Below are 24,274 nucleotides of genomic sequence, written 5' to 3'. Positions count from 1 at the left end.
TCCCGAAAGTGGAAAATTCCAATTCGTGCCTCATTTCTTGATTCCACCGAAATTCCTTGGGCAATTTTATTAAAATCAGCGCGTTGTGGAGCTTTTGAATTTTCTGACAGATGAGGCAATGATTGACGACTGGCCGTTGAGCGATTGAGCTATTCAGAAAAAGCTTTCCTTTGTGGTCCTGACTCTATTCAGAAAATGTGGTCCGTGATCCGTTGTGATCCTGACTCTATCCGTTACGAAAAAGGTAAGGTAATGATGTTGTGGTCCTCACTCTATACGTTGGGAGGGAGAGTGTTGAGGAGAGTAAACGTCAGTAAAAATCCACAAGATATATGTAAATATTTATTTACACCTCCGTAAAAGTCCAGCATACGTATTGTACCTCACCTTGTTGGTTCGCATACATATTGTACCTCACCCTCACCACAATTACCTCACCACAATCGGTAATAATTACCTCACCACAATCGGTAATTGGTTATTGTTGGCAACATGAATTGATTTTAATTGTGTGTCACCCTCACCACAATCGGTTATTATTGGCAACATGAATTCGTTTTAACATGTGATTAATTATTATTTTATAAAATTGTAGTATAAAGTGTTCTATAAACTATTGTCAATTTTATATATATAATTTTTTAAAATTTATATAGATATATATATTTTCATTATTTTAACTCGTATATATAATTTTCTATTACCATAAATGTTTTTTTAATTATAATTTAGTAATAAATATTATAATTCAGTAATAAATAACTAATTTTAAATTTAATTATAATTGTATTTTAGATGGTTTTTTGAAGGTTATATTTTTTTCTAAAACGAATGTATATCTTCTTTGACGTTTGAAATAGTAATATTTTAAAGTAAAGTTTATATATATAGAGAGAAACCATGAATTTTAAAATTTTATTGTAATTAATTTAAACTTTTAATATAAAAACATTTCCAACATAACAATAAATTTAATAATTTAATAATTTCTTTAAATAAACTGATATTAATAATGAATGAACAATGCCACTTAAAAAAATAAATTAATTTATTAGTTAATTAATTTTTTATGGTACATAATTATAACTTGTTATAATATCCCAAAAATATATGGCTATGGATTTTCTTTGTAAGCATCATCACAATTTTTTGTAAGATTGAAAATCACATGTTTTCGTGATTGCTTTTAATCAATATATACTTTTTAACAATACAAATAATCACAACATCACAAGTGACTATGCCCATGATTTTTTTAAAACCACAATCATTCAATGAACATTTAAAAATATCTCAAAAGTGGCTCGTGATGTTGATAAAATACAAACAAAATAAACATAGAATTTAGAAATTAATTTACAAATTGATGTTTATGATCATATAATTTTAAATTTATGTGCTTTTTGTTTATGCTATGTATTTTTTTGTTGTTGTGCTCTGTTCACCTTTGGTTGTTTCTTATGATTGTATGTGTATAATATTTTCACACATATGCAATATCATATACAATAATTATTTTTCCAATGTGTAGGATTTGTATACTAGAGTGTTGACATTTAATTTGTAGTTGAATTTAATAAAATGTTATTTTTCCTACAAATGACAACAACATCATGAATGAATTTTAATTTTTGTGAGACTATTCAATAAACATTGTTTTCTAATTAATCATTTTTTATAATTAGATAGAATTTTTATGATAATAGAATTTTAAATGTTTGTGTTTTCATTTTATGTAATGTATGTGTTTGATTGTTTATGTTCTTTTTTGTGTATAAACTTTAGAACACTAGAAAGACTTTCATTAGAATATGTCGTATGGATGGTCATTGCCCAAATTGACTATTGACTTGATACAAGTCACATTTATCATGATTTTACACACATAAAATATATATCCAAGAATTACACTTCCAATTAATTGAATGTGTATTAAACTATATATGAATTAGCATTTAGTTTAACAAAATTTCATTTATTTTTGCAAATGACCATGGTTTTTTTTGTAAGTGTCATTATTCGATGCATCTTTGAGAATCAAATTATTTTGTAAGTATTTTTAAATAATATATATTTATAATTAGTTACAATGGATGTTTCATGATGATAGGGTTTTAAATGTTTGTGTTTTTATTTTATGTAATGTATTTACTTGTTTGTCTTTGCTCTTATTTGTGTTTCTATGTCTATTAATCTAAAACAATTTTTTATATATAAAATAACAGATGTATAAATTATGAAATAAAGGATGGAAATCCTTTTTCTATTGAAAATATTTTTTATGAATGTAAAACATTTTTCTTTTATGAATGGGAAATAACTATAAGACATTCTAATGTGCATTTTTAATATAATACATATTTAATTTTTAAAATTTAATTAATATTGAAATACATAATTTTTTGAAATTAATTATATTTAATTTTTAAATAATATTAACAAAATGTTGTTAATCAAGCTAATGTTATAGTGTTTAGGAAAAATGATTGGAACTTTTTCTATTTAAATTTAGTTGAACTTCTTTGTTGAAAATAAATGATTTTTTTTTAGGGTTAGTTTCATCAGTGATGGATAGAGTAGTTCAATTGCTAAAGTAAATAATGAATATGTAGTAACTAAGAAATCTCAAATTCAAAAATCTTGATAAAATGGTAAACGTTAGAATGGATGTGAAATTGAGTAAACTACAAGTATATATCCATCTTAGATATGGATTTAACATGAGCACAGTAAGGTCCAATTTCTTGAGGTGTAATTTTTTTTGAGTTGACATTATTTAAATGTTTTTAATAGTTATCTAACTTTTTTTTTAGATTGTTTTAAAAAATCTATTGGGGTCTACACGAGCAAAATTCAACTATGATGAGGGAAGGACAGGCTTACACATCATAGTGGATTGTAGAATGAGCCTTTGGGCTCTATGAGATGGGAAGTTAAAAAAAACCCAACAAATAAAAATAGTGAAGTGAAAAAGTGGCAATGACTCTGTGGAATAAATAATTAAACTCTATTCACCAAGTGTTTTCCATTAGTTGTAGCATCCAATATCAAAGCCAAAGTCGGGAATGAAAAACTTGCTATGGAATTTAACGAAGTGCATGCATCCTCCTACAATAAAACATATGCATGAGAAATAAAATATATGTGTCAATCGATATATGTGGTTTCTTACAACAGATATATTAAACAACCATTTCAAAGAGAAATCTCAAATAGGGAAAAAGTTTTCAAGGTATGTAAGTCTCATTTCTTCAACAACCGTTTCACAAAGAAATCCCCTCCCCGTGCAACCCTATCATGTAATTTTCGGCAATTGTCTAATCCTTTTTTAGAACACCTATGGTATTTACAGGTTGCTTTATTGTGATAGTGATGGATAACGGTGTAATAGCATTGTATGGATGGAGTGGATTTTTTTAAACCAATTTGAAAACGATCATTATCTCATCATTGTGTCATGATTTAGGTAGTGGCTTGTGTTTTGAAAGGAGCCATCAATGGAGTGGGTCCTTTTAAAGGAATCTGAAGTGGAGTTGGCAACTACTGAAGTGTTTTCATAGTAATTTAACTTTCTCTCAATTATTTAATTCTCTAAAAATATACAATTTTATTGACCAAATAATATTTTATTATTTAAATAGATTTTAAAATAAATTAAAATTTCAAAACCAAATTTTAAAATACTAACAATTTTGATACCCAAAAATAAAAAGTAAGAAAATTCCACTCATTTGAATTTTGGTCTTGAAAACGCTGAGGTTTCACTCATTTAAACAAATTCAAAAAGCTTTTTTTATTATCAACCTAGCCTATTTTTTGAAAATTTAAATCATCTCCCACACCCCATTCCACCCACACCCATGACCCCCTCCCCGTCGCCCTCCACCTCCTCTCATGCCTCCACATACTCCCTCTACCCCTCATCTCCCATGCTCACCCCCTTCCTTCGCCTCCTCCCTAACCCTTGACTCACCTCCCTCATTCTCCATCTCACCCCCTCGACCTCCTCCCCCATCTCCTGCCCCCCGTCCTCACCCCCCTCTTCCTTTCTCTCCTCCCCCACCTCCTCCCCCCATGCCATGCCTCTGCCTCCCCCTCTAGTTCTCGCTCCTCCCACTCCTACCCCTCCACCTCTTTCCCCTCACATTTTCTTCCTCCCCCTCCTCCCTCTCCTCCCCCTCTATGTCTTCCCCACAATCCCTCATCACCTCCCCCTCATCCTCCTTCCCTGCCTCCTCCACCTCCCCATCCTCCCCCTCCTCCTCCTCTATTTCCTCCTCTACCTCCCCATCCATCCCCACCCCTTCCTCTACCTATTCCCCTCATCATTCGCCTCTACCTCTACCTCCCCCCACTCCTCATTCTCCTCCTCCTCCTCGTCACTCCCCCTGCCTCCTCCTCGTCACTCCCCCTGCCTCCTCCTTGTCACCCCCATGTCCACCATCCCCTCCTCCTTCCTCGTATTGCCCTTGCCTCCCTCCGCAATCACCTCCCCCTCCTACACCTCTACCTCTCATCCACTCCTCCACTACCTCCTCCTTCCCCTCCTCCCCTCCTTCCCTGCTTTCACCTTCACCTCTCCTCCTCCCCTTGTCCCCCGCCTCCTCCTTCACCTCCTCCCTTCCTTCCCCACCTCCACCTTCACCTCTCCTCCTTTCCCCTTCCTCTCCCTCTCTCTTCTCCCTTTGCCTCCTCCCTCACCCCCCTATTCCTCCTCCGCTACAAAACACTTGCTAAAATGCTATAAAATGCTTAGGGTTTAGGTTTGAGGGACACTTTAGTAAGTTCTTTTAATAAACACTTAAACAAAAGTTTAACATGCTTTTTGAAATGTTATAAAATGATTATGGTTTAGGTTTTATGGTTTGGGGGTTTAGGGTTTAGGGTTTCATGTTTATGGTTTAAGGTTTATAACACTTTAATAAATGCTTTTAATAAATACTTAAATAAAAGTTACAAAATACTTTTTAAAATGTTGTAAAATTCTTATGGTTTAGGTTTTAGGGTTTATAACACTTTAGTAGATACTTTTAATGAACACCTAAATAAAATTTATAAAACACTTTTTAAAATATTATAAAATACATAGGGTTTAGGTTTTAGGTTTTGAGGTGTGGTGTTTGGGGCTTAGGGTTTAGGTATTAAAACACTTTAGTAAATTATTCTAATAAACACTTAAATAAAAGCTACAAAATGATTTTTAAAATGTTATAAAATGATTAATGTTTAGGGTATAGGGTTTAGGCTTTTGGGTTCTCTGTTTAGCGCTTAGGTTTTAGGGTTTATAACAGTTTTGTGAATTATTTTAATAAAAATTTAAATAAAAGTTAGAAAAAACTTTTCAAAATGTTGTAAAATACTTAGGGTTTAGGGTTTAGGGTTTATAATAATTTAGAAAAAAAAATTAATAAACACTGAGATGAAAGCTACAAAACGCTTTTTAAAATTTTATAAAATGATTAGTAATTAGGGTTTGGGGTTTGGGTTTTCGGGTTTCGAGTTTAAGGTTTAGGGTTTATAATGGTTCAATAAATGATTTTAATAAACACTAATTTAAAAGTTACAAAACACTTTTTAAAATTTTATAAAATGCTTAGAGTTTAGAATTTAAGGTTTAGGGTTTCACGTTTGGGGTTTATAATGTTTTTGTAAATTATTTTACTATTTAGGGTTTATAATGCTTTTGTAAATTATTTTGATAAACATATTAATAAAAGTTACAAAATCATTTTTAAATTGTGATAAAATGATTAGGGTTTAGGATTTTGCATTTAGAGTTTGGGGTTTAGGGTTTAGGGTGGTTTAGCGTTTAGGGTTTATGGTTTATAAGACTTTAGTAAATGGTTTTAATCAAGGCCTAAATAAAAGTTCCAAATTATTTTTAAAATGATATAAAATGCTTAGGATTTAGTGTTTACGCTTTGGACTTTGGGATTTAGGGTTCAAGGTTTATAAGACCTTAGTAAATGCGTTTAATAAAGACTCAAATAAAAGTTTCAAAACGCTTTTTAAGTTGTTATAATACGGTTAGGTATTAGGGTTTTCGGTTTTGATTTTGAGTTTAGGTTTAGGGTTTAGGGTTTAGGTTTTAGGGTTTATAAAACTTTAGTAAATGATTTTAATAAACACTTAAATAAAAGATACAAAATGGTTTTCAAAATGTTATAAAATTCTTAGGATTTATGGTTTAGGGTTTGGGATTTGGGGATTAGATTTTAAGGTTTAGGGTTTATAACACTTTTGTAAAAGCTTTTAATAAACACTTAAATAAAATTTACAAAAATCTTTTTAAAATGTTATGAAATGCTTAACATTTACGGTTTAGAGTTTAGGGTTTGGGGTTTAGGGTTTAGGGTTTGTGGTTTAGGTTGTATGGATTAGGGTTTGGGGTTTAGGGTTTAGAGTAGAGTGTTTAAGGTTTATAAAATGTTTAGGGTTTAGGGTTTACAATTTTGTTGTTTACGGCTTAGGGTTTAAGGTTTAGCTTTTAAGGTTTATAACACTTTAGTAAATGCTTTTAGTAAACACTTAAATAAAAGTTACTAAACACTTTTTAAAATTTTATAAAATGATTAGGGTATAGGTTTTAGGGTGTAGATTTAGGATTTAGGGTTTAGAGCTTATGGTTTATAACACTTTAGTAAATTCTTTTAATAAATGCTTAAATGAAAGTTACAAAACCATTTTTAAAATGCTATAAAATTTTGAGGGTTTAGGGTTCGGGTTTTACAGTTTAGGGTTTAGGGTTTTAAGCCTAGGTTTTACAGTTTAGAGTTTAGGCTTTAGGGATTATAAAACTTCAGTAAATTCTTTTAATAAGCATTTAAATAAAATTTACAAAACACCTTTTAAAATGTTTTAAATTAATTAGGGTTTGGGGTTTAGAGTTTAGGGATTAGGGTCACGAGATTATGGTTTAGAGTTTACGGTTTAGGGTTTATATCACTTTAGTAAAATTTTTTAGTAAATGCTTAAATAAAAGTTACAAAACACTTTTTAAAATGTTATAAAATGCTAAGGGTATAGTGTTTAGGATTTGGGGTTTAGGGTTTATGGTTTAGGGTTTGGGTTTAGGGTTAAGGGTTTAGGCTTTAGGCTTTAGGGTGTAGGGATGAACCACCCGACCTTAACGGGGTATACGCTGCTACATATTACACATAATACGTTCATCCCATGGAGCCTCGAGGAGTTATGAAGAAAAATAAAAAAGGGAAAAATGTTTATGAAGAAGGGTAGAAAAACAAAGGTTGGGGTATCTCATGTACTACATTTTTCTCTCTCCCACAATCACATACATAGGTACGGTCTTCCCTTATTATAGATAGTCATAAATTCTTAGGGTTTATGGTTTAGGGATTAGGGTTTGGCATTTAGGGTCTATGATTTAGGGTTTACAACATTATATTAAATTCTTTTAATAAGCACTTAAATAAAATTTAGAAATAGTTTTTAAAATTTTATAAAATTCTCAGGCTTTAGCATTTAGCGTTTAGGGTTTATAACACTTTAGTAAATGTTTTTAATATACACTTAAATAAAAGTTACAAAACACTCTTTAAAATGATATAAATTAATTAGGGTTTAGGTTTTAGGGATTAGGGTTTAAAGTTTATAACACTTTAGTAAATTCTTTTAATAAACATGTAAAATAAGTTACAAAACACTTTTTAAAATGTTATGAAATTCTTAGGGTTAAGGTTATATGGTATAAGATATAGTGTTTAGGGTTTAGGGTTTATAACACTTTAGTAAATTGTTTTAATAAACACTTAAATAAAAGTTAGAAAACACTTTTTGAAATGCTATAAAAGGCTTAAGGTTTAGCATTTAGGGTTTAGGTTTTCCAATTTAAGATTTCTAGTTTAGGGTTTAGTTTTTATGGTTTAGGGTTTATAACACCTTAGTAAATTGTTTTGATAAAAACTTAAGTAAAATTTACAAAACTGTTTTTAGAATGCTATAAAATGCTTAGGGTTTAGGGTTTATGGTTTGGTGTTTGGTGTTTAGAGTTTAGGGTTTAGGGTTTATAACACTCTACTAAATGATTTTAATAAACACTTAAATAGAAGTTGCAATATGTTTTTTAAAATTTTATAAAATTACTAGGGTTTAGCATTTATGGTTTATGGTTTAGGGTTTAGGGTTTAGAGTTTACATTTTAGGGTTGAAGGTTTATACCTCTTTAGTGAATTCTTAAAAAAAAAACCTAAATAAAAATTACAAAATGATTTTTAAAATGTTATAAAATTCTTAGGGTTTAGGGTTTAATGTTCACGGTTTAGGGTTTAGGGTTTAAGGTTTAGGGTTTAGGGTTTATGGTTTAGGGTTTTGGGTTTGGAGGTTAGGGTTTAGGGTTTATAAGACTTTAGTAAATGTTTTTAATAAACACTTAAATAGAAGTTTCAGAATACTTTTTAAAATGTTATTAAATGATTAGGGTTTAGGGTTTAGGGTTTGGGATTTAGGGTTTAGGGTTTAAGTTTTGGGGTTTTGGGTTTAGGTTTAGGGTCTACAATCTTTTGGTCAATGTTTTTAAAATAATTAAATAAAAGTTACAAATAATTTTTAAAATGTTTCAAAATGGTTAGGGATTAGGGTGTATGGTTTAGGGTTTAGGGTTTGGGGTTTGGGGTTTAGGGTTTAGGGTTTAAGATTTGGGTTCTAGGGTTTATGTTTTTGTTTTTAGGGTTTAGGATTTTGTGTTTATAGTTTAAGGTTTATAAAACTTTAGTAAATTCTTTCAATAAACACTTATATAAAAGTTACTAAATTCTTCATAAACTGTTATAATATTCTTAAGGTTTATGGTTTAGGGCTTGGTGTTTAGGGTTTAGGGTTTAGTTTTTGGAGTTTAGGTTTTAGGGTTTTGGTTTAAGGTTGATAACAATTTGGTAAATTCCATTAATAAACACTTAAATAAAAGTTACATAATGCTTTTAAAAATCTTATAAAATGCCTATGGTTTAGGGTTTAGGGTTTGGGGTTTAGGGTTTACGTTTTAGGGTTTATAAAAATTTAGTAACCCTAAATTTATTAAACCTAAAACCCTAAACCCTAAATCCTAAACCATAAAATTTACCACCATCTACAGTTGTACACATGGACTAATGGGCTGGAATGGGACCTACAACTTCCCCTTGAGGGTTAGAAACACATAATAGGGTTATCCAACTATACATCACAAATATAAGAGAGTGAACACCAACATGACACTTGGTCTAGTTGGATACTTGATGCTGATCATTTTCTGAAGTATTGTTTGTGTAACTAACATTAAGTATAGTCCTCTATGAAATATTTAAGTATTGTTTGTTAATTCCTGAATTACATCTGAAATATTTAAAATGTTAATTCCTCTTATTTTCCCTTCCCTAGGTGACCTATTGGAACATTCAACTTCAAATTCCCGAGCGTGATGTTGTTCGGAGGAGAGACCACATCCTAAAATCTTGCATCGAAGAAATTGAATTTATGTTGTCAGAAAGATGACCGAGATGATTATCCTATTGCAGGTGTTGGTGTTGAAGTCATATGGAATGTTGTTTGATAAGTGGTTGGTGCAAGAACTTGAAGATGTTGATCAAATATATACCATTTTCATACAAGTATACTTTCATGGGGATCAAATTATATGAAATATTTCAAATATTGTACCTTGTTGGCTAGTGATATGTACCTTGACAATTGTTGATGAAGTACTAATTGATGTTCTAATTGTTGCACTTTATTAACAATTCCATTAAAATAATTAATGGCATTGGAAGATTATACTTTTACTCTCTTCCCTTCTCTAAACCATTATCTCTCATCCTGTTGTAGTTGGGATTAAGATTTGTCTCCCATAAAACCTAATTCTCATGGGTAGAACTTTCTTGAGGTTGAGCTACCTGTCGAGAGAACAATTCTCAAATTAGAAATTATTTAGTTTATATCTGATTGCATGTGGATGATAAATATATTGGGAAAATAGTAAAAATATTAGGCTCTGTGATATAATTTTTGTTCTAGCTCTTCCTGTTCTTGGAAAAATTCTTGGTGAGCCCTTCCAATTTGAGTGGATATATTTTCACTCCCTTCAACTATCACTTTATCTTGAAATTTATTTACATGAGAAATTATTTGCTCACTCTCGTCGACCAAATGTTGTACAAAATATTATATTGCAATAAGTGGATATTTAATTCTACTTGGATTATTGATATTAAGTTTTTATATTTACTCGTTCTAACATTCTAACTAAATATCCCTTTGTTATTGTTGTCTTTTCTAAATCTTGCTACTATCCAACACCGTTCTTTAAAAAAAATTCTTGGTTGATCACATAAAATTTCTAGGGCTTCAAATATTTGTGTATCTCAAGCATACCCTAAGTCAACCTTTTTACTAGGTGTTTCTTTTACCCTTTCTTTATTTATGGAGCTCAAGTGTTGGGTGTAGTTGACTCTACTAGAGGAACTTCTTCGCTAGTTGTAGGTAAGGTTGAGGTAACGTCTATTTGTAAAATTATTTTTTGCTAGAATTTCCTTTAATATATATTATGACATAGTATTCTTGTATGGGACCTTTTGAATATCAATCTGCTTGGTAATTCAATATGATGTCTAACACTTGTTTTCATTATTTTTTGTTGCATTCACTCAACTCTCATCAGTTCTATGTCTCTTTCGAACTTCCATTTATAACATTTTAAAGAGTTTTTTGTAACTTTTATTTAAGTTTATATTAAAAACATTTACTAAAGTGTTATAAACCCTAAACCGTACACACTAAAGCCTAAGAATTTTATAACATTTTAAAAACTATTTGGAACTTTTATTTAAGTGCTTCTTAAAATAATTTACTAAAATTTTATAAACCCTAAACCCCAAACCCTAATCACTAAACCATAAACCCTAAGAATTCTATGAGTATCTATAATAAGGGAAGACCACACCTAGGTATGTGAGTGTAGGAGGGAGAAAATTGTGGTACATGATGAGCCCCAACAATGTACAATTATTTGGGCTCATTCAACTTCCTAATTTGACTTAATCCACCATTCTCATTTGTTTATTGCATGTTTTTGATTATTTTTATGTTAATAGAGTGAATTTGGTTAGTCATTATGCCAACAAGTCTAATGGGTGCTTTGTGTAGCCTTGTTGGTCAACTTGGAGACAAAATTGAAGGTCTTAATGAGCACTTGGCAGCCAAATTCGTGGGAGAACAAGCTAGAGGATTTGTAGGAAGGTGTCCCCCTCATTTATGGACCCTTACCTCGAATTCTCCACCATCAGCTTGGAGTTCAAAGGCCACCAAATCAATGAGCTCAAGGGCAGCCAAGCAAGTCAAGTTGGACTGCTGTTAACTCCAAGTCTTGGGCAGCCAAGTCCCTAACTTTTAGGAGGACTGTTGGGTCCTCAAATTGTATAAATAAAAAGGCTTGGGGCCTCATTTTGGTTAGCTAGTGGTTGGTCATTTTTGGTAGCTAGTTGGTAGTCATTTTTGTAGCTAGTTAGTCATTTTGTTTTAGCCATTAGTTAGCTAGCTTGTAGTTCGATTTTTAGGCCATGGATTAGCTTTGCTTTCAGCTCATTCTCAAGCTCTCCTTATGGACAGTTTTGATGTACTTTTCATTCCTTGATTAATAAAGATGGATCCAGCTTTGCACCAGCTCTAAATCTCTCTTGGGAGGCTGTAGTTCTTGGGGTTGGGCCCATCTCAAGCGCCCAGTACCTCCCTCGTTTATATCTATGTGTCTTTGCTGCATTCTCATAATAAAATCTGCTCTTTAGATTTAATTCGTGCTTTGTTACTTAGGTTTCTTTTGAGGGTTCAAGTAGCTTCTCATGTTTATAATAGATTGGTAGGAGTTTGTATGCATTTAGATCTTTTGGCATGTTCTTTCTCATGTGATGTATATGGTTCTCTTTTCAAACAAGGCTGTTGTTTATTCATTCATTAACCGTTGGATTGAGTTAGCTAGGACTTGGTTTGTTTGCAAGAATTCATTGATTTGTTTGAATAAGCATTGTGTAGGGCATCTCTATCACCTTCATCACCTCCTCGTTCATCTGAGCCTCGTTCAGGTCAGCTCCTCCATCACCAAGTCTGTTCGCTCATCTCCCATCTTCTCTTTTGCCAAAGTAACCTTACCTTCTTCTCCATTGTTGCCTCAACTACCTTAAAGCCAAATCAGCCTTCCACATATCATCTCATCACTCCATCCATCAGTTCCTAGGTCACTTCAGACCCCCATCCTACCTCCATAACCATCCATGCATCTTCCATCAACCATCCATCCTCAAAAATCCAATTCGTAAACATCCTGTAGAAAACCTACAGGACTATCCTGTAGAAAACAGAGTATCCTGTAGGATCCTCCACAGCCATCCTGTAGAAGGCCACTCTCTCGGTTGCTGAGCATCTGAATGCGAGGAACCTCTGTGGATGGATGCTAAGGATCCCTAGGAACCTCTCCTAGCCTCCCCAACCTATCCCACGATTTCCTTCCTTCTCCATCCCATCGGCACAACCAAACCCTAGTTAGCACAAGATCACCATCATTCCACACACTTAAAAGAAAAATACAAAAACATAACTTTCATGATGCAGGTAGTTTAGATCCATGCATTTTCATTTATTAGAGGTAGTGACAACATTGGTAGAAGTTGCATTTACATTCCCTGCATTGTAGAGGTCAGACTAGTTAAATTAGGGTTTCCTAGGTTTACATGCTTTGATTTGCTTTCAGTTCATTTTTTCCAAGTAAAGTAGCTTTCCTTTGAGAGTAGCTTTCGTCCATCAATTAGCAAGCTTCTTCTGAGAGCCTATAGAAGTTGGCTTGAGCCCTAGTGGACTTGTGCCAGCTGACCAAGTGACAGCTGCGACAAGAGCTAGTACTTGTGCATATAGCACCGTCGCTTCCAAGTTTGTACGAACTACCGGGTTGATAAAATTAAGAGACAGGAAGCCCCAGGAGTTGTAGCATTATTGCTACAATACTGGAGCTCACCATCTTTTTGGCGCCGTTGCCGGGGAAGCGGCAGAGTATTGGTGATTGTTGCTATTCTTCTATTTTCTACTACAACCTTCTTCTAAGTAGTTTACTTCATTTCCATTATGCAATTTCATTTATGCAAAAGTAGATTAGCCTTTCCTGCTTTCATAGATTAGCATTTCCTGCTTTCCTAGAATAGCCTTTCAATTCCGCATTTCAATTCTGCAAGCGTAGATTAGCATTTCAATTCCACAAGCGTAGACTAGCATTTCATTCTTGCAATTTCATTTGAGCAAAATAGATTAGTCCTTTCAATTTCGCAAGATAGTTAGTTGCAGTTCAATCTATTTCATGCTTTGTAGGAGTAGAGATAAGTTAGAAAAATGATTGCACAACACCCCCACTGCTTCACACAGCCAACGTTCTTCTTCGATGGCTGTGATGAAAGGACCCCTGGGTGGACATCAAGACATATCTGAAGAACCTCTAGGGGAGAAGAAGAAGAAACATTCCTCTGAAGCAAATGGCTACAAGCAGAAATGTTGGGAGCAGTCCCTTATCCAAATATGAATTTGCAAATCAGATCGAAGATTTCAAGAGTGACATGAGGCAGTTTCTTGCCATGCAACTGGATACCTTGCGGATCCAAAAGAAGCAAGAAGAAGTCAAGAGGGCTTTGGTCATTTTTTGTCCTAGGTGCCTTAAAAAGCATCCTAGGAACGAATGTCCAATGCACTCCCTAGAAGTGTGTTTTGTATGTGAAGAATACCATCCTACAGATCAGTGCCCTTCCTTGCCCAGAATCAAAGCTACATATCAAAGAGCCAAGAGAGCCACTGAATCACTCTGTTATATGAACCAAAGGAGGCCACATGGACCCATACCCTACCAGCAGGAACTACAAGGGACACCCGAGACCTATTATGACCCTTACCAAGCCACCTTCATGCCTTCTTGGGGTCCCCCTGCTCATCCTTCCTGGTCTACACCTCCTCCTTGGTCATATTCTCCTTGTTCCTTCACAGATCCATATTATGCCCAACCAGTTGCTCATTCGTTTCACTCTTATGCTCAGCCACAGCCTCAGTGGAATGCACCTTATCAGGAGTGGAGACCCCAGTACAACTCTCATCCCGCTCATTTTCCTCCACCACCTGCTCATCCACAACCATCGCCTCCTCCTCCACCAAGGCAATCCCAAATGCCTACCCAACCACAATGCCATCCATCTCCATCTCAAACTCACACCTCCACTCATCTACCCGTACCATTTCCAAAGCCATGCAATGGAGTAGCTCAACCCCATTGCAAATCTGAGGCACAACATATCCAAAAAACTCCTCTTGAGCCCAATGATCTTCACCAAAGCTCAGGAAGAGTGTTGCAAAAAAGAGATCATCTTGAAAGCATTGAAGGACCAAAGGCAAAAGAAGATCCAAAAGAAAAGATCAAAGAACCATGGGCTGCACTTGATGAAGAGAAGAGATCAGAATCAGAGATGGAGAAAGCTTCCTCATGGTCACCATCAAATCCTCCATGTACTCACGAGAAAGATCAGCAAAAAGAGGAAGATCAGAAGGTCATAATAGAAGGTGACATGAAGAATGATCCAAATCAGCAAGATGACCAAGGATATCAAAGCTATATTGAGATATGGTTTCAGAAGGTCACTAAGTTGCAGCAGCACTCTCCTCCTCAGCTATGTTTTGTACTCCCAAAGTCAGATCATTTTGTCTCTAAAAGTTGGATAGTTGTCCAAGCATGCATTTCGAGCCTTCACATCATTTTTTCTCTAATCTCGATGTGCACATGGCTCCATTGGAAGTATTCTTATACTTGAAAATGATTTTGTTTTTTTCAAGTAGGGTAGGGTAGAAAAAAAAAAAAAAAGAGAAAAAAAGAAAAAGAAAAAAAATGAAAAAAGAGGAAAATAGAAATCTAAGGTGAAAACCTCCTCGGAGGCGCCTTAGATTGGCTCATTGATTGAAAACCTCCATGAGGTGGTCAATGGGTTGGAAAAAAGAGAAAAGAGAAAAAGATCTTTGGGTGAAAACCTCCCTTGGAGGCGCCCAAGGCAAGCAATTAGGGTGAAAACCTCCATGAGGCGCCCTAGTTGTTTTTCAAAAAAAAAAAAAAAAAAAAAAAAAAAAAAGCTAATCTCCATTTCATGTTGCAGCAATGACATTGCAGGTTAAAGGAGGACGTTTCATGATAGGAGGAGCACTCAAATCAAAGACAAAGGAGTTTTTGTGCCTTCTACAGGAAATTTCGTATCTTCTACACGAAGCTTACAAAAAAGCCAAATTGATCTCCAAAGAGGACCTGAAGGCTTGGAATATGTCCATGAGGCCTACACTCATCTATGTTTCCACTCCTCACCCCTTTTGCATCATTCTTTTCATGTCATTATGCTTCTTTCCTCCAAACTGTGTTTTCTACAGGATGCTCTATATTTTTACAGGAAACATCCTGTAGAACCTTTGGACGAGCCAAATTCAATCTAAAAAATGAATCTAATGGTGGGAGTCTATTGGTTAGGCCTGCAAGCACTTGTGTGTCCATCCCTTGCCTTCATCCATCATTTTTTCACCACCTTGTGCTTCTCATTGTGCTTCTACAGGATCTTCCTGTAGAAATTGTGGGAAACTAGGCATGCATTTCAAAAAGTGGTTTGGCGAGCATGGTAGCTTCCTCAAGTGTTCAGAAGCCTTCATGCCATCTTCCAACTCCTCCTCCATCATCTCCATACCTGCATCACAAGCAAAATTCATTTTGTCATCCCATGCAAGCACATGCAAAAAGCCTTGAAGCAAAAATACCTAGAGCCAAATTTGTTTTTGCCATAACTTGAAAACCATGCATCCATTTGACAAACCATTTTATGGGGAATTGTACAAGGCCGATGGCAACATGCTTGAGCAGTTTCAGCCAATTCCGGTGCACGGTTTCCAAGGAATCAGCCTCCATCACCATTAGCCATTTTTGCATTTTCTCCATATCTGCGCATCCGTTTCAAAACCTGTTTCATGGGGAGATGCACATGGATGATAGTAGCCTACCCAAGCAGTTTCAGCCAATTCTGATGCACGGTTTCCGAGAAATCGAGCTCTGAAATCTTCAGCCATTTTCCAATTTTCTCGAAATCCGTGCATCCATTGATCACGAATTTGCTATGGGGGATGCATCATGATGGTGGGAACATGCTCAGCAAGTTTCAGCTCGATCCGCTTTGGCGTTTGGGAGAAATGTCGAAAACAAGTTCTGGTTTGGTGAAGATGCAGCAACAGCAGCTTGGACGTGCAGATTTGAACGTGGAAACGATTGTCTGGAGCTTGGATCCATCCAGAGGACACCTGCACAGAGAAAAAACAGCCATGAATCATCAATCAAGCCACATGCAACCAGAAAAACTAAGCATGCAGCAGCAGGATCAGAGCATGCAGCAGCAAGAAGCTTCACAGGCAGCCGTTTGACTTCAGGGTATGCATTGTCACGTCTATCTAAGATGTTCAAGAGCACAGAACATATGAGGAACACGCTGAAACCACATTCTTGTTTCCAGGCATTACCTTTTGCATTTTCTTTATTCTCAATGCACCGCTATGGAAAAAATCAGCTGATGTAGTTCCTTTCGAGACTATGTTTGCCTCAGTCCTTTTATGGTTCGGAATTTCGGTGCCAGCAGTTACTTTGGCTACAATGAGCCTACAATTGAAGATCCAGTGAAGACCAATCAAACCCCCAGGCAGATTCTAGAGCAAGCTTGGTATATGCAGCCCATTTTTTTTTTTTTTTTTCAATACCAATTGGAGGCATGCTGCCTTTTGGAGCTGTATTCATTGGACTGTTCTTCAGATTAACTTCAACATGGCTGCATCATTTCTACTATATATTTGGGTTCTTGTTCATTGTCTTTGTGATCCTCATTGTTACATATGTAGAGATCACCATTATCTTGTGCTACTTCGAATTGTGCCGTAAAAATTACAACTGGTGGTGGAGATCTTATTTGACTGCAGGCTCCTCAACATTTTACTTGTTTCTCTATGCCACATTCTATTTCTTCACCAAGCTGGAGATGACAAAACTTGTTTCTAGAATTTCATATTTTGGCTACATGCCCATCATGTCATACTCATTTTTTGTTCTGACCGGTATAATAGAATTCTATGCATGCCTTTGGTTTGTGCGGACAATATACTTGTCAGTGAAGATTGACTGAGGCTCTGCATGCAGCTACCATTTTTCAGAGGGGCCATTTAAATTTCAAGGTTTGGACATAATTTGATCATGGTTCAGCCTTCTACAGGAATATACTTGTGCACTCATAACAAGGCTGAATACTCAGTAAGAAAAGCAGCAGACAGTGAGGAAGAAGAGCAGAAAGGGGGAGGAGATGAAGGTTGCCACAACAAAGCTGAAAGGAGAAGGAACCCCCAACCAAGCAGACCAAAACAGTTGAAACGATTTCTACAGGAAGCCAAAACTCAGCTACAGGTCTGTTTCTACAGGAAGACAGAACAGTTTCTACAGGAAAGTTTGAAAAGAGGGAATCCAAAGGAGAAATCGGACGAGATGATTAGCCAAGGAAGCCACCCGGGCCATCAAAGACAAGGAGAGAGATTAGTTGCTCAGAGGATGAGCAACACTTTCAGTAGGGGGGTGATGATGAGCCCCAACAATGTACAATTATTTGGGCTCATTCAACTTCCTAATTTGACTTAATCCACCATTCTCATTTTTTTATTGCATGTTTTTGATTATTTTTATGTTAATAGAGTGAATTTGGTTAGTCATTATGCCAACAAGTCTAATGGGTGCTTTGTGTAGCCTTGTTGGTCAACTTGGAGACAAAATTGAAGGTCTTAATGAGCACTTGGCAGCCAAATTCGTGGGAGAACAAGCTAGAGGATTTGTAGGAAGGTGTCCCCCTCATTTATGGACCCTTACCTCGAATTCTCCACCATCAGCTCGGAGTTAAAAGGCCACCAAATCAATGAGCTCAAGGGCAGCCAAGCAAGTCAAGTTGGACTGCTGTTAACTCCAAGTCTTGGGCAGCCAAGTCCCTAACTTTTAGGAGGACTGTTGGGTCCTCAAATTGTATAAATAAAAAGGCTTGGGGCCTCATTTTGGTTAGCTAGTGGTTGGTCATTTTTGGTAGCTAGTTGGTAGTCATTTTTGTAGCTAGTTAGTCATTTTGTTTTAGCCATTAGTTAGCTAGCTTGTAGTTCGATTTTTAGGCCATGGATTAGCTTTGCTTTCAGCTCATTCTCAAGCTCTCCTTATGGACAGTTTTGATGTACTTTTCATTTCTTGATTAATAAAGATGGATCCAGCTTTGCACCAGCTCTAAATCTCTCTTGGGAGGCTGTAGTTCTTGGGGTTGGGCCCATCTCAAGCGCCCAGTACCTCCCTCGTTTATATCTATGTGTCTTTGCTGCATTCTCATAATAAAATCTGCTCTTTAGATTTAATTCGTGCTTTGTTACTTAGGTTTCTTTTGAGGGATCAAGTAGCTTCTCATGTTTATAATAGATTGGTAGGAGTTTGTATGCATTTAGATCTTTTGGCATGTTCTTTCTCATGTGATGTATATGGTTCTCTTTTCAAACAAGGCTGTTGTTTATTCATTCATTAACCGTTGGATTGAGTTAGCTAGGACTTGGTTTGTTTGCAAGAATTCATTGATTTGTTTGAATAAGCATTGTGTAGGGCATCTCTATCACCTTCATCACCTCCTCGTTCATCTGAGCCTCGTTCAGATCAGCTCCTCCATCACCAAGTCTGTTCGCTCATCTCCCATCTTCTCTTTTGCCAAAGTAACCTTACCTTCTTCTCCATTGTTGCCTCAACTACCTTAAAGCCAAATCAGCCTTCCACATATCATCTCATCACTCCATCCATCAGTTCCTAGGTCACTTCAGACCCCCATCCTACCTCCATAACCATCCATGCATCTTCCATCAACCATCCATCCTCAAAAATCCAATTCGTAAACATCCTGTAGAAAACCTACAGGACTATCCTGTAGAAAACAGAGTATCCTGTAGGATCCTCCACAGCCATCCTGTAGAAGGCCACTCTCTCAGTTGCTGAGCATCTGAATGCGAGGAACCTCTGTGGATGGATGCTAAGGATCCCTAGGAACCTCTCCTAGCCTCCCCAACCTATCCCACGCTTTCCTTCCTTCTCCATCCCATCGGCACAACCAAACCCTAGTTAGCACAAGATCACCATCATTCCACACACTTAAAAGAAAAATACAAAAACATAACTTTCATGATGCAGGTAGTTTAGATCCATGCATTTTCATTTATTAGAGGTAGTGACAGCATTGGTAGAAGTTGCATTTACATTCCTTGCATTGTAGAGGTCAGACTAGTTAAATTAGGGTTTCCTAGGTTTACATGCTTTGATTTGCTTTCAGTTCATTTTTGCCAAGTAAAGTAGCTTTCCTTTGAGAGTAGCTTTCGTCCATCAATTAGCAAGCTTCTTCTGAGAGCCTATAGAAGTTGGCTTGAGCCCTAGCGGACTTGTGCCAGCTGACCAAGTGACAGCTGCGACAAGAGCTAGTACTTGTGCATATAGCACCGCCGCTTCCAAGTTTGTACGAACTACCGGGTTGATAAAATTAAGAGACAGGAAGCCCCAGGAGTTGTAGCATTATTGCTACAATACTGGAGCTCACCAGTACATGAGATGCCTTGACCTTTGTTTTTCCATCCTTCTTCATAAACCTATTTCCTTTTATTTATTTTTCTTCATAACTCCTTGGGGCTCCACGGGATGAATGCATTATGTGTAATATGTAGTAGTGGATACACCCGCTAGGCTGGGTTGTTCATCCCTAAACCCTAAACCCTAAACCGTAAACCCCAAACACTAATCCATAAGCCCTAAACCCCAAATACTAAACACTAAACCCTAAGAATTTTATAACATTTCAAAAAATGTTTGTAGCTTTTATTTAAGTGTTTATTAAAACAATTACTAAGGTCTTATTGGCTGCGAGGAAATTTGATGTTGTTCGAGTGTAAATAAACCCTTATCTAGCTAGGGCTTTTCCCAAAAGGGCCCACACTCAAAACAAGCCATGTATATCAATTTAAATTCAAGGGATTTACCATCTCTTTGTTAATGAAAATATTTAATTATGAGGAAATAGTACAATGTAAATCTTTCTTTTTATTCCTAAGAACAATTCATGCAATTTATTTACTTTTTACTACCTGTAATGAAGTGATTCCATCAAAATCTTGCAATACTATACTATCTTTTCTATTTATATTCTATGAGTACACATTAGATATTCATGTGAGCTCTATATATTTTGTTTCTACATAACGATTTTATATAATTTCCTATTACTATCATTTTATTTGAAGAAGAGAATACATAAATTAGGCAAGAGCTGTGTTGAACCCTTGTCATGGGAGTTTGGAAAGGTTGTACTTTAGGTGTTATTATTAATTTACCCAAGACTTCTTGTTCCATGGCCAATTGGCATGATTCCAGTCCTTTGGCCTATAGCAAGCTAAACTAGCGATACATTTATTTTTCTACAAGTTAAACTATGTATAAATTTATTTTTCTTACTTACAATAATTCTTTTCTATAGTATCTTACAACAAACTATATTTTTACAGGTGAATAAGGGTTATTGTGTGTGTTTATATATATTCATCCAAACAAGCTTCTTTAATTTATTATATAATATCCTTTTGCATCACTGCACACATTCAAGTGTATTCCTTTTTTTGTTGGGAAACCCACATAGACTAAAATATACTTATCTAAGATTTTCTTGCTGGAAATAGTTTGAAGGTTATTGCATTTCTCCCAACAAAGAACTATGATTCCAAGTAGTTCCCACAAAGATGTAACTCCTACTTCCTAGGAGAACAAATAGTAGTCATTTTCCAATTTACCTTTCCTTGACCCTTAACAACATCTTGCTACATTCGGGGTATGATAACAATAATTATTTCCCAATATCACTTTATATTTTATCCAACACGTTTTATCTCCAAAAAACCTTTTAAGTGAGTTGCACTCATGAAATTTTTATTTTGAGAGATGTGTTTTCTTGGTCATCTACAAAACCAACAATTCAACTGAAGCAAAAAAGAGAATCTTTATTTTTTTGCATTTTTATCTTGCCTCTTCTTGGACATAACTCTTTCCTTGTGAATTATAAGTCTAATCTCACATGTAATAATTTCACCCTATTTGACTTGTTAGCAACATCTTCAATTAAAAGGGTACTAATAGAAATTTGTGAAGGCTTATTACAATTCACTTTTGCAATTAGAGGAAACATAAGAACCTTGAAAAGTACATCTTTAGCATGTTTAAAAAAGATAGTTGTATATCTTTTAAATGAATTATACGTTTTCTTTGAAAATTAATTTATTAAATTAAACACAAATATAAATCAAAGGATAAAAACTCAACTCCACATTTGTATTTCTGAAATATATTTTGATTAAAATAATCATAAACAAATTAAATGAACATAAGTTAGTTAAAATAGAGGATTCAAACTTTTCTTGTCGTTAGATTGATATTATGTGTGTGTAAAATCATTACAGAAAAAGGAAATAAAGAACACAAAAAATAAACCCATAATAAAAGAATAAAAAACACATTTGAAAATTCTATCACTATAAAGCATCAATTTCCAGCTAATTAATTTATAAAGTATAAAATTTCTAGAGATTATGATAAAAGTTTCTTGGTATATTTTTTAAATGTATTGTGGTATATATTTTAAATGTATTGAGTAATTGTGCTTGCAAAAATTTTATCATCATAATCATTTGTGATATTATAGTTATTTTTATTATTGAAATGTGTGTTAATTAATAGAAGTTATGATCATTTGTAGAAATAAATGGGATGTTATTAAGTTGAATATCAATTTTCACATAAAATAAGTTAATGCCCAAATTCGACTCATTTAAAGTGTAATTGCTATATATGATATTTATGTTTGGTTAAAACCATTATATAACATATACACAAAAAAAAATATAATAAAAAAGAATTTGAAATTCTACCATAAAACATAAAATTGTAATTAATAATAAGATTATATTAATTAGAAATATTTGTCATTTTAAAATACACACATTGAATAGTGGTGATTACAAAAAAGAATACATTGTCATTCATGATGTCATGGCCATTTACTAAAATAAGTGAACTTTTATTAAATTTAACATAGATAAGTTATGCAAGAATTCAATTCATTTGAAGTGTAATTCTTGCATTGGATACTATGCATGCTTAAAATCATCACATAATTTATTGTTATAAAGTTAGTCTAATTGTTTTTTTGTGTTCAATAATTTATAGACATACAAACACAAACAAACAAACCAATACATTACATAAAATAAAAACAAAAATATCTAAAGTTCTACCATCATAAAACATGTATTTGTAACTAATTATCAATATATAATGATTAAAAATGATTTTAAAATAATTTGATTCTTAAAGAAGCATTGAATAATGACACTTACAAAATTGGATGTTGGATTGTGGCAACTTTAGCAGAGACAACAATTAATAAATGGAGATTTAGTTAGAATGTTAGAACTAGGAAATAGACAAACTTAATAACAACAATCCAAGTGGCATTAATGACCACTTATTGCAATCCAATAGTTTGTACAACAATTGGTCGACCAGAGTGAGAAAGTAACTGCTCATGAAAATAAATTTCAAGATAGACTCATAGTTCAAGGGAATGAAAATATATCCACTATAATTCAAAAGGCTCACGAAGAATTTTCCCAAGAAAAGAAAGAGTTTGAAAAAACATTATATCACAGAGCTCAATATTTCTAATATTTTCCCAATATATTTATCATCGACATGCAATGAGATATAAACTCAATAATTTCTAATTTGAGAATTGTTCTCGCGACAGGTAACTCAACCTCAAGAAAAGTCTACCCATGAGAACTAGGTTTTAAAAGAGAAAAATCTTAATGCCAACTACATCAGGAGGAGAGACAGTGGTTTAGAGAAGGGAGGAGAGTAAAAGTAGAATATGACAATGTTATTGATTATTTTCATGGAATTGTTAATAATGTGAAACAATTAGAACATCAAATACCAGTAGATCAACAATTGCCAGGGTACATATCACTAGCCGACATGGTACAATATTTGTAATATTTAAAATAATTTGATGCCCCTGAAAGTATATTTGTATGAAAATAGTTTATATTTGATCAACATCTTCAAGTGCTTGCACCAACTACTTATCAAACAACATTCCATATGACTTCAACACCAACACATATAATAGCACAATCATCTCGATCATCTTTCTTACAACATAAATTCAATTTCTTTGAGCCAAGCTTTTATGATGTGGTATCTCTTTGGAACAACAACATCACACTCAGGAAATTGAAGTTGAATGTTCCAATAGGTCTCATAGGGAAGGGAAAATAAGAGGAATCCACATCTTAATATTGCAGGTGTAATTCAAGAAGTTCTAATTTCCCGTGAAACTAGATATGCTAATTAGCCAACCACCCTTATGGACAAACTTGTATTTCATTATAAGCATTTACATTTTTTAATTTATGATGTATCAAATATATATATATATATATATATATATATATATATATATATATATATATATATATATATATATATGTCATTGTATCTTTTGTGATTAGATTCTCAAGTGAATATAATATAAAGTAACACTTTGTTAGTTCTCTGCTACATTGCTTCTCTTCTATTCCTATGTTCCTTATCTTCATGTGATTTCTTGTTTTCCTTTCTACTAGTAACAAATGTTCATTGTATATTATATATCGTTTTTCTGGAATATTTTACTAAAATATAAAATGTTGTAAAATATTGGTGGTTCTTTCAATGAATTTGAAAATCTTGTAAGATCTTAGTGATTCATTTAGTTAATTATAAAATCTTGTAAACTATTGGTTCCCTCATTAAATATTTACATCAAGTTTTCTTTTCCTTCTTATGCATTGATTCACTAATAGAAAAATAGTTATCCAATTACTTCACTTCAAATAAAACAAAATCTTTAGGATTTCGTGGTTCATCACCATCTATATAAGTTTTTCAACTCCTTGGTGTGTAAATATTATAGTAACTATTGTGATTTCTTCTTCAATCAAAACTCTATAATTGTTGATGAATACACAATTTTTTGGAATTACACAAAATGCTCAATGAGATTGAGTAAAAGAAAAAATATGTAATGAAAGTTAATTTCCTATATGATAAAAAAATCAATTA

This window comes from Pinus tabuliformis, chromosome 2_1 (assembly GCF_031772625.1).
Source record: "Pinus tabuliformis cultivar Carrire ecotype Pingquan chromosome 2_1, CPIR1, whole genome shotgun sequence".
In the NCBI taxonomy this organism is placed as follows: domain Eukaryota; kingdom Viridiplantae; phylum Streptophyta; class Pinopsida; order Pinales; family Pinaceae; genus Pinus; species Pinus tabuliformis.
The sequence above is the reverse complement of the archived record's forward strand: the minus strand, read 5'-3'. Positions refer to the sequence as shown.